Raw genomic sequence first — 11770 nt, forward strand, 5'->3', positions numbered from 1 at the left:
CAAATTACCATTCTCAATGTATAAATACAGACATGTTCAACAGAATAGAACGATACAGAAATAAATTAAAACAGAGAAGGCACTGAAAATCATTGTATCGACGATACAGAATATAATGAAAATAGAATATACATTCAACAGTTTTAAATTCTATATTTGTATGCTAAAAGTGGTTGCATAACTGACTAAAATTGTTTTATTTATTAGCATTTTTGGTTTTCAGAACTAAATTGTTACCATATTTATTTATTTATACAAATTAAAATTAAATCATCCACTAAAATGTTAAAAATTTGGCAGAGATTACAGAACAAACATCTATTACAATGAAAGAACACTGATGGCTACTTTCAACATATGTTTGAATTTGAAGGACAAAAAACATACATTCATTAATTATTTAAATCCTTCGTTGGATATTAAAGGTTTGATCTTAATTTGGATTTTGTATTCAGTCTAATGCAACTTTTATTTTGTTTACGTTAGGTTTACTTTAACAGCCAAAGTATTGGAAACATTTATATATACTGTATAATAAAAATCCAATTTAACAGTTCTATCATTAATTTATGCTTTCATATTGGGAAAATTTCCACTATTAATTTGATTTCTACAAGTTTTCAATTTACAAATATAAAATTGGTTAATGTTACCTACGGTTCCAAGATGGCAGCTCGTCTCTGATTCCAGCAAATAGAAGAGAAACAGTGGGGACGCACATTCTAACCTAACCTAACCTATTCTAATAAATTACCATAATTATTACCAACAAAATTATTAGAATAGGTTAGGTTAGGTTAGGTAAGAACATGCGTCCCCACTGTTTCCTTCCTGGAATCAGACTAGCCGCCATAAGTAACATTAACCATAAGATTATACAAAATTTCTTATGAATTTGAATTACCAATAAATTTCTTGAATGTACTTTTTGTAAGTTTTAAGTACTGTATCATAAAACTGCTACAGAATTCATGTAAAAAATAGAAATTTTTGGTTTTACTTTCAAAATAAAAGCCTTAAATATTATGATAATATAAGAATAATAAAAATTAACGATTGATTTAAATAGTTAGACCAGAATTAAATACTCAAAAACAGTATTGTTTATATTTAAATGAGATACAAAATGAAGCGACCAAAAAAATCTTGTTTTTATTAAAATTAAATTTGCTGACACAGTAACCTGCGTTCGGGATTGCTGATTTAATGCAAGCTAATTGATCTTGAATTAGCTTTACTTTAGGTATGGAAGGAAGTAAATAAGCCCTACAGACCGGAGCAGGAAATCACTACATGTTTTTCTTTGTTTATATTGTTAAATTCCTGCATACTTAGAAAAATTAAAAAAGTAATATAAAATTTTCTTTTAAATATTCAGTTTTCATATCTGTTTTAATCATTCCATTCTTAAGGAAAATAGTCACTTTATACTTTTATAGTATAAAATAAAATAAAAAAAAAAACAAATTTAAGTAAAATGTAAAATTTTTCTGTAATAAATAAAAACAAATTTATTCAAATCAGCAAATTTTTAAAGCTTATTTTATTTTTATAAAATAAAAATAAAATTTTCCCAAGTGTATAATTAACAACAAAATAAAAAGTAAATTAATATATAAAGCAATTAATAATTATTATTTTATATACATTCATTCGCACATTAATTTTCAAATTATTAAAAAGCGCACACAATAAACAAACACTAAAAAAAACAACAAACAAACAAAAAAAGCAGCAATAAGCTTATCAATAGTTAATAAATTAAAAAGAGACTTAATTCACAAGATACCTTTTAAAGTATTTTTATAATTTTATTTTCATTTTGAATTTATAATGTTATTCTAATGCTTTAACATTAAAAACACGTGTATTTATTTATAAAATATCGATTAAAAAGCAATATCCCGCTTACAAATTTGGTAAAAATATTTACATAAATGATTCTGCTATAACGTAAAATTAATTTATAAATAAAATATCGAAAGCCAATTTTACTGGCTACATATTTGAGTAATTTTATGATTTTTTTATGTAATTTTTTTCAGAATTTAATTTAAAATGATTTAATGTTTAATTCTTAAAAATAATTAAACAGATTATTAAAAACTCTATTTATTTATAAAATATTGACTAAAATAAAGCAATATCCCACCAACAAATTTATTAAAAATGTATGTAAACAACCTGTAACGTTATAACTTATATATAAAAAAATAAACCAATCACAAAATACTATCTTAAATATCTTTATAAATTCCGAAAAAAGTTTACAATTTAATTTTAATGTAAATTGTTTAATTATTTAAATTTTTAAACATAAAATGTTGTGTAAAATAAGGCCATATGCAACCTGCAAATTTGGTAAGAATTAAAAATAATTTATAAATAAAAAAAAGCCCAATTCATTAATGTCTACTTGACATACGTGTTTTTTTTTTTTTTTGTAATTTTTAAATCTATAATTCCGCTTTTAATTTTTTAAAACATTAAAGAAAAAGTTATAATCCATCTACAAATTTAATATAAATAAAAACAAATCTGTTGTAAAGTAAAAATAATTAATAAATAAGAAAAATCTATCATTGGATATAGTATTTTAAGTATTTCTGTACTTTTTTTTTTCATTTACAATTTTATTTTAATATCTAATATTAAAAAGAACTAAACAAATTTATAAATTAATTAATAATTATTAAAAATTGTAAGAAAATAAACAAAGTCGCAAATCCTGATTTAATATAAAATGATAATTAATAAATGAACCAATCATAAGATAATATTCAAAGTATTTTTGTAAATATTTTGGAATTTATAATTTTATTTTAATATGTAAACAATTAAAAAAAAAGTATTTATTTGTAAAATATTGGTAAAATAATCAAATCATCCCACCCACAAACTTAGTAAAAATAAACGTAAACAACGCTATTATAATTTATAAAAATAAAATAAATAAACCCAGTTCACAATCTACCATTTGAAGTTATTTTTTTATAAATTATAATTAAATTTTAATATTAATCTATTTATTTGAATATTTAAATCATAAGATGTATTTATTTACAAAATACCAATTAAAATTAAAGCAGTAACTCGTCTACAAATTCCGAATTAATAAGAACAGAACGGTAAAAGGACGAAATTAAAAAGTAATTAATAAATAAAAAGTATTTTTGTACATTTTTCTAATTTATAATTTTATTTAATGTTTAAATATGAGAAAACACTAAACACAAATATAAATAAATTAATAATTATTAAAAATTGTATTAAAATAATCAATTCATACCAAATTTATTAAAAATAAACAATCCTTTATTATAATTTATAAATAAAAATTAAAAAAAAAAAAAGATTAAAATAACCCACTTCACAACCTACCATTTGTGGTTTATTTTTTTTATAAATTATAATTTAATTTTAATATTAATCTGTTTAATTATTTTAACATTTAATGAAAAAAATAATGTATTTATTTATAAAATATCGATTAAAATTAAAGCAACATCCCGCCTACAAATTCAATAAAAATATATATGTATATATATATATATAAACAACCCTCAAGAAAACAGGTTAAAGCCATCCAACATTTGAGTATATTTGCATATTCAAATTGCAAGAAGCAACACAGGGAAAAAAATATAATAATAATAATAATAATAATAATAATCATACTAGTCTGTATACAATACGATAAATTATGCAAATGGCAAAAACACGTATCGGTTTAAAAATTATATTTAATGTAGTAGAGTCGAATGAATCGATAAAGTGTAACTGAACCTCTCATCCGCCGTATAGATTCGGATATATTTATACAGATTTGTTATATTTTACTTAATTATCGGATAATGAAAGCGTAAACCGATTGGTTTAATTGTTATTTATGTGTTTTCGAACGCGTTTTTTAAAACGACAATACATTAAGTAAACGTCACACAGGCTTTCATATTTATATACAACTCGTGCCCGACGCTGGTTAAGGCAATATATAAATTATGATAATAATTAGAAAAATATCTCTCCGTTTCGATTATTACGCGTTTGTAAAACTTGTTATAAACTTACCTGTATTTATACGTCGACATTTTTTTTAATGTTATTTAAATATATATTTAAATATATGAGATTTTTTTCTTTCCTGTTAGGTTCGTTTGGAGTACTGTCGGTCTTTGTCGTCTGCTGATGCTCAAAAATGCTTTCTTGTCCAAATTGTCCGACTGACCACACCACCTATTTGATATAAATTATGTTAATAAAAATTCGATATTTTATGTTTTTGTTTTTTTTCGAAAAGCGGAGTCTCGTAACACGTTAAAAATATTACCGTTTATTATTATTATATATTTAAATTATGATGGCATCGTTAATGTTATCTTGTATACGGTTTGTAGGTATTTGGGATATAAAACTGTTCGCTTCCACGCTCTCGCTCTCTCCTTTGTTACCGATAGCGCGCGGGGGGGGACGGAAGATATTTTATACATTTAAATTTTTGTCGTCTGCTTTTCGTTATTTTTAAATGTCACGCCTTGATCTGTATATTATCTTGCCATAATTACTTTAATTTAAAATAATATATGTTATTTATACTTCAAATTATTTAAGAAAATTTGAAATTTTTAAATGCACGAGGATGTTAAAATGTATAATTACGCCGCGAGAAAATAGTTCCGTTATCTTTTATCGTTCTTCCACCCCGATGGCTTATTAAAACGATAAATTATTTAAAATTGTTTAAATGTACTCAAATTTAAATGACTTTTATGTTATTTTTTCTTATGTATGCCTGAAAAATTGTTTCTGTCAATATTCATTCAGCGGAAGAACTCGGACCATTAATTATTATTATCAGTCAAGATGGCGGAACGGCGACGTTCTCTGAGGTGAATTTTAATTGTGATTTTAGCAAATTTCGGATGTGTTTTTATCGTTTTACTAACGAGAAACTGATTCGATTCGATGTCAGGATGTTGTCTTACACTTTGTTTAATACTTACAATAAAAAAAAAGTTATATAACATCATTACTGATTATTGTTTAATATATAATAAAAAATACATTATTAATATTTTACGATGTATTTAATGTATTAACTTGATAAGTTGCAAGTGTGCTTTTTTTTTAAAAATATATTTACTTGACTATTAAATTAAATGTCCAACTGATTGTCAATTTAAATACAGTAAAACCTGCCTAAAACGGAACTTGTTCAAAACGGAAAAAATGTTCGGTACCGTGTAATTCCGGCTTACATAGGTTTTACTGTATTGCTATAAGTTATAAGTGACTCGTTTATATTTTTAAATACGTATAAAATACTTAAAAGGGTAAGAATGAGTGGTTTTATACCCCAGGATTGTAGGCCTTCCTATATGAGCAAAAAAGTGGAAGGAACAATACCTGTATATGCAATCCTTTGCGAAATATTTGCCTCCAAAGGCCAGTTTTTACCATGTACTGGTATACTTCGTGTTAGTCGAGGCAAACTATTGCTTACCTTGACTGATGCTTTGGTGTTGGTGCTCGTGGGGTAAGCCTCCTCGCACTCTCCCAAATCTATATATCAAATAGTACATGAACAGTCAAGTGGGCTACTCAAAGCCGGCATAGTTTCGTGGGCTAAATAGTTAAATGCAATAGTTGTAGCAGAGTAACCTAAGGAAGTAGACTATGCAACCTGAAAGTAGGATGATTTAGGGGGATTGTATCTCACCGAGGGTCACGTATAAGTATGGTACCTTTGAGTTTTGCTCCTATGGGTGTGGTCTACAACTCTAAGGTCCCAACCATCTTATTCATAGGTGTAATTGTTCCTTAAAAAGTAACTTTAACTAGAATGAAATTGTGAAAAGTTTATTTACCGAATACTTAATGGAATAACATAAAAAATGTAATATTTAATTTAATTTATGTATCAATATTTAAATAAATCCATTCTAAGTTATAAGCTTGTGCCGTATAATTTGATCTGATCAAAACTCTGTTTTTTATGTTAAATTAATTAATGAAGTAAAGCTGCATTGTGCTATAGAAATTGGTTACTTATTTATCTAAAACTGTTGCAAGGAAGGTTTAACCTCCATTCTTTAGTTTTGGGGAATATCTGTAACATACTGCAATTTGGCATGATTGTAATTTTTGATGACATGTGGATGTGATCTAAGCTATATATATATTTGTGTACAATGACAGATTCAGTCAAAAGAAAAGCAGTCACAATTAAAAGTTTTTATTGGAAAGGCTATTAAGAATGACCACAACTTATACAATTGACAAAGTAACAGTTGTCACAACAGCTGCATCATCCCTTCTCCCAAACTCTCTTCTGTCCCTTCTCCCAAACTCACTTCTACACCACATGTTCTTTCCACACCATAAAATGAGCATACATTACTAGGGGATTTAGCCCCTGACTGCATACAGCACCTTAACACTCTGCTTGCTTCATCCTACTTGTTCTCAATGTTCATAACAAAAATTTAAATAAAATGTATACCTTTCCCTGTCTAATTCTGTGTGAGGTTTGTGAAATTAAACTAAATTTTATCCAGTTATACTCTGGATTGGAATATGTATTTACAGTAAGTTTTAAAATTGTATTTTATTGCTAAGAAATTTTAAGTTATACAGTAACTTATTTGTTTTGTTATTGTTACTTTTTAGTGTTTGGTAGTAATACTGCTGATGAGGGGCATGCTAGCCCGAAACACGTATAATATGTGTACAGAAATTATTACTACAGGTGATATAATAAAGAAATTTCGTTCTTTCCTGAACTAACTCTCATTACTGTGCCAATCTTTAAACACCAGTATAAAGTCCTATTAATAAGTAAAGTCCAAGTAGACAATTAACAATAATATTCGAATTTAAGGACAGTAAGGCTTTTACAATAAATTTGAGTCCATTTCAAAATGCTCTTTTACATCAAATTAATTGGAAGAAACCAATTTTTATTCAAATCATATAAAAAAAAGCATTCCAATTCCAAGGTTATGTGGTTTGTTTCTCACCCAGCATGATCCATCTGTTAGGTGCAATTTCAAAAAATTGCAGACCTATAAATTCTCATTGTCATCCATCCATTCGTGTGTCTCTTTCCTTAATCTCAACAATGGAGTTAGATGGATGAAAGATGAAACCAGAGATGGAAATCTTAGGGGCAGGTGGCCCTGATTAACTAACTATATATGAACTGCCAGTACAAACCAGAAGTCACATTATTTCAATTCAAAAGTTTTCCCCTGGAAGATGTCAGATAGATGACCTGCACAACTCTATTGTTACAGGAAAAGTATGATGTACAGGGGCAATTTGAGGTGGAGAGCATATATTTTAAATTAAAAATATGATTCAAAATTGCTGCCTAGCATTGTCACAATGTCACAATAAATGAAACAACCCACTAAACAAAGCGTTAATTATAAATACAACACACCAACCTTATTATGCTTTGCAGTTATTTTGGAATGTAACACAAACGTTTTCAGTCCGTCCTAGGATTTTCGGGCAGAGTTTTAGAAAAAATTTTCTGGTGTGATTGGTGTTCCATTCAGCTTCGATGTATTCTAATTTTGAATGCTTCTATTTTGGAATTTCCTTTTTCATTTTTTTTTAATGTGCACATGCGTCGGCTGTTATAGCACCAGGTCATACATAGCCTGCCATACCTTTGAGAGTTGTTTTTCATCTTTAAAATTGATCTAAAGGCCCTGGCAGTCTGCTTTAAAACTCTCTAATGCCTCCAGATTTTTAAGTTGGTTTATATGGTAGCTTGTTGTAGTTCGGGTGTAATCCCATTTTCACTGGCATGTATAGATAAGGCGATAGTGTTTTTCTTCTTTTCAATATTCGTTTTGTGTTCACGGAGGCATTGTTTGATAGATCTTCTTGTACACTCGAGCTGATATATACAAGGTCTCTATTGAACCTGTTGTCTTTGAACAGAATTTTATATACCCCTGGCACTTTTTCAATGTTTTCCCGATCCTTCTCATTCCTTAGCATGTCGAATGTATCTGGTTTATGCCTGTAAACAATTTTTATATTAGTATAAGCTTCAATTTCTTGATATAGGGACTGCATATGATGTTCATATGTTATAACAATGCAGTAGGGAGATGTATCTTGTCGCGGAATGTTTTCTGGAGCTCAATTCAATTGATCTTTGAGTGGTTTTTTGCTTGTTTGACATTCCATATACTAAGCTTTTATTATAGCCATGATTTTCAGCAATTTCTGCTATTCTTTTTATTTCCTTCTGCTTGTCTTGGTCTTTGTTACAATGTGTGTAGGCCTTTCTGGTAAGCTGTTTAAAGGCTACTATTTTGTAGTTGTATGGATCATTAGAACTGGCTGGGATGGAGCTCAGTTTTTGGTATATCTTAGTATCATATTGCATATCAACAAAGAAAGAATAGCATCCATAGAAGAATCCTTTATGGCAAGTCCAAGAAAGTCATTAAGACAAGCATCACTAGAGCTGAGACTTTCAAATTTTAACTATTACAAAGATGTTCAAGAAACTTCATTTTGTTTCGTTGAAACTATGCTCTTAATGCATGAAAAGATGATGATTTAAAAATGATAATAAAAAATTTTAAAAACATTTATTACCTCATAGAATCAATTTCACTCTTTATAAAGAAAATTCAACAACAGCAGTTGTAAATGATTACAAATGTACTTGTATCTATCCTCCACAATGCTGTAATTAGGCAATGAGGACTTATATGTATACATATTTATAAATTTTAAAAAATTGGAGTAAATTGTCATTAAATTCAATAAAACTATATATTTACATATAATGAAATATATATAAACTACTTATATTTGAAAGAATTCGAATTGCCTATAAAAAATTTATAAATACTGTGAATTATGATAATTATTATGATATTTAACTATGAAACAGAATCATATAATAGGCAAAATAGTTATTTCAATCTAATAATGTAGCAGAGGAAGAATATTGTTTACATATTTAAATTTAAATCACTTTAGTTATTTATAATTTTTATCCTTTAATTTATCATTGCATGAAAGAAAATAAATCATTTGTTATATTCATCACTTTCCAAACTGAATGTATATATTGAAAATATAACTCACTAATCTTTAGCTTCAGCTAAAATTTTATATAATCAAAATGTTTTGACCTTTTAGATCATCTTCAGTATTATGTAATGAGGAACATCAGCAATGTCCACTTAGGATCCCAGGAGTATATAAAATACTTCTAATGGACGTGTGATTTCATATTCACAAGATGCATATACAAAAGACCTCATGTTTCCTCTTTTCAAGTATTTCAAGTATGCATGAGCATACATATGTAAACAGTTCAAAGCCAAGTGATTGTTTGGCTTTGATATACGAGAACATTCGGCAGATATAAAGAAGGGATCATAGGCAAAGCCCTCACCACATACATATATGTTCCCAAAATTGAATTTTTATTTAATGAAGCCTCATTAATCCATCCTTTAAGAAAAAGCAATATTGAAGAGTTAAAGCCATTAGACCAGCAAGAAGTGAAGCAGAAAAAGAAGCAGAATACATCAATTATGAAGACTAAAACTTAATTTCTACAAGTTATTTTTGAATTCTAAAACATGTTTGTTTTCTATTTCCCTTTATTTAAATCTTTTATTTTTGCATTTTATCCTCTTGTCATTTCTACTGTCAGCTTTCTACCTATGCATTGTTTAAACTTTCTGGAATGTTCTTCCAATGAATTTTGTTTTCTCCGAGGAAACATTTAGTTGTGAGATATAGGTTTTCAAAAAGTTAAAGAATTTTTCTGTTTTAAGAATTTTTAGTGTTTCATCTAGAAAACACTGAAGATGAAGTTCTAGATGTCAAAAATGTATTGATTATAAGAAATTTTAGCTAAAGCTAAAGATAAATGAGTTATATTATTATGTTTTATTTGATATGTTATGGTTGTTTACTTCTTAATATTTTAAAATATGACACCAAGAAATGTTGGAAATCATGTATGAATTTTTAATATCAAGACATTGGTTTGCAATTCAAGTAATCTTGCAGTTCAAAATGTATGAAAGAGAATTTGAAATTGAGATATCTTTTTCCAATCAGCATACAGCTGACCCTTGATAATCCGACAGGTATGGGACCAAAGGGGTGTCGGATTACCGAAAGTGATTACATATTTGGCATTATTTTGCTAGCAGTAGCCTACAATATTCCTACATTTTATGAGTAAAATGCTGCCTAGGTTAATATGGAAATGAAACACCCATTTCGATTAACTAAAACATGTTTATTAAAAGAAATATGGAAGCCAATAAATGTACATACAGTATGTATAGGCATAAATAAAACAATACGTACAGAACTGCTCACAGAAAACACAAGAAATGTGTGTCATTGTGTAAGAATTGGATGGGGAGATTCATGTCGTGACATCCTTCTGTGCAAGCAGACACGTAACGGGACATGGACTGTGGTGACCTTGACGGGAGGTGCATTGGAATACTGAGCACGTCAGATTACCAAGGGTCAGCTGTAATTTCACACATTGATTGATATCACATTCAAACATTAAATGAAAATTTTATTAACAAATTAAAAATCTTTTTTGCATTTAATGTTATTTTTTATGAATGAAATTGGAAATTTGTATTTTTAAAAATAAAATCTTAGTCTAGTTTGTCAACAAAATCTGTGAAGAACTCTTTACTCAAATTATCTTGCAGATTTACAATATTTCAATCAAAGTAATTTTTAGTGTTGAATAAAATTTTGTCAGTTACTAGAATAGAAAATCTGTCCTAGTTGACAGACATACTATTAAATTCTATAAGAAGAAAAGTGAAAAGAGTAATTAAAAACATGAAAATTTATTTTTTAATAATACAATTTTTAATGAATTAACAAAGGATTTATAACGTTACATCTATATACAAGGTAGCTTCAAAAAGTTTCTGTAATTGCTTTATTACTTAAAAGTATGTGTACAATTGACAAATCAAGCAACATGTTCTTCAAAGTACTGTCCTTCAACAACCACACACTTTTGCTAATGGTATACCTGCTGTGAAAATTCTTGGAAGCCATCTCGCGACAGTGCCTGCAATGCAGATGTTGCACTCTGTATAACCTCATCCACATTCTTGAAGTGGCATTCCTTGATGGCATTTTTCAACTAGGGGAAGAGGTAGAAATCATACTGAGCAAGATCCAGAGAGTATGAAGAATGCTCCAATGTGATCACTCCATGTTTGGTCAGGTACTACTTTACCAGCAGTGACTAATGTGTAGGGGCATTGTCAGTTAAGAAGCTCCCATATTTTGCTTTCCCAACGGCATAGACGGTTTTTGGCAGATGGCTTCTCTAAGACAGCAAAGGATGGTGACATACATCTCCGAGGGTCATCTGTGTGACCCTTGGGTATAAATTCGTAGTAAACCCGGGAGTCAAAGAAGATTTCCAACAGACCTGTCCTGTTTGAATTTCATGGACCAGAGTGAGGTGGGCAACTTCCATTTCATGGACAGTTGTTTTGGTTGCGGATTATATAAGAAACACCAGGTTTCATCACCTGTGATAATGTTGTCAAGAAATTCTTGATTCTTATTAGCCAGTTTGATGAGATCTCCACACAACGTCCACCATGACAATTTGTGACACCATGTGCTTGCAAACACTGTGCATGTTCAATTGATCATGCAGAATAGAATGACAACTTTCAGCCAAAATTCATATTGTCTTGGCAATCTGCTCAATTGACTATTG

The 11770-nt window shown here is 28.4% G+C and overlaps 1 protein-coding gene across 1 annotated transcript in view; it reads right to left on the reverse strand.

Annotated features, from left to right (window-relative positions):
- Nucleotides 1-4463, reverse strand: part of LOC136987795 (POU domain, class 6, transcription factor 2-like) — a 44650-nt gene extending 40187 nt beyond the window's left edge. The window contains exons 1-2 of the mRNA XM_067285558.1: nucleotides 4331-4463; nucleotides 4072-4236 (exon numbers count right to left, since the gene is read on the reverse strand). The gene's annotated coding sequence lies outside the window, so the exon portion shown is untranslated. The remainder of the gene's footprint in view (nucleotides 1-4071; nucleotides 4237-4330) is intronic.
- Between the last annotated feature and the right edge of the window lie 7307 nt (nucleotides 4464-11770).

Source organism: Centruroides vittatus, unplaced genomic scaffold (genome assembly GCF_030686945.1).
Source record: "Centruroides vittatus isolate TY-2023 unplaced genomic scaffold, ASM3068694v2 scaffold_2707, whole genome shotgun sequence".
In the NCBI taxonomy this organism is placed as follows: Eukaryota; Metazoa; Arthropoda; class Arachnida; order Scorpiones; family Buthidae; genus Centruroides; species Centruroides vittatus.